Source organism: Echinops telfairi, unplaced genomic scaffold, assembly GCF_000313985.2.
Source record: "Echinops telfairi isolate 266 unplaced genomic scaffold, ASM31398v2 ScPeMD7_7468;HRSCAF=8506_0, whole genome shotgun sequence".
Taxonomy (NCBI): Eukaryota; Metazoa; Chordata; class Mammalia; order Afrosoricida; family Tenrecidae; genus Echinops; species Echinops telfairi.
The window spans coordinates 90,802,331-90,803,411 of NW_022111369.1; positions in this window are offsets into that span (position 1 = coordinate 90,802,331).

Below are 1,081 nucleotides of genomic sequence, written 5' to 3' on the forward strand. Positions count from 1 at the left end.
CAATTAAGAAATCAAATGACATTGAGCAAATCTGCCCTAACATAAGCCCTCTTTAAAGTATTGAATAACAAAGATGTCACTGTGAGGACTAATGTGGTCCTTACCTAAGCAGTGGTCTATGCAATCATGTCATACACATGTGAAAACTGGACACTGAATAAAGAAGACCACAGCATAGTTGATGCATTTGAAGCATGGCCTTAGTGAAGAATGTTTAAAGAACTATGATATGCCAGAACCAAGAAATCGGTTTTGGAAGAAAGGCAGTCAGAATGCCCTTAGACATGCAGATGGCAAGACTGGATTTCCTATCCTCTGAACATGTTCTCAGGAGACCAGTCCCTGGAAAAGTAGAAGGTCAGCATAACTGAGGAAGACTTAATGAGAAAGGTTAATATAGTCATTGAACAGTGGGCATAAACCTAACAAGGACACTGGTATTTCAAATAACAGCAGTGAACAGGTTTCAGAAGAGTTTCCAAACTAAACATGACTAGGGAGTTGGAATGGGCAGACCGATTCTAAAGGGTTAGTCACTTTGAGTACTCTGAATAGGATGGGGGCATGTTCTTCAAAAAAGTTCCAGAAGGTGAATCCTCAGGGTGAAAGCACCCAAAATACATGAGGTTGGAGCTGCCTCCTCAAAGTAAAGAAACCCTTACTTATATTGATGGGGTACAACTTTGAGAACCTTGACTTGTTGATGGGGCATAACTCAAATGACTTAAAGTCTAAATAATTTGGTTTGTTAAAAGCTGTGGTTTATAGTGGAAGCCCTCACTTTCCTTTGTGTGTTGACCTAAATTCTTTACCAAAAACAGACAAAGAATATCAACTATCATGAAGTCTAACCTGACTGACAGTACGTCTGTCTACAGGACTGGATTCATGAGAATGTAAGTTTTCATTAAAGCAAATCCAAAGGGGCTGGTGGATTTGAACAGACAACCTTGAGATTAGCTACCAAATACTTAATAAATTATGACAGCAGGTTTCTTTCTCACAATTACCAGTAATGTAGCAGGACTTTTTCCTTCAGGCAGTGGGTATTTTAAAATATATGACACCTTCCATAGCCAGT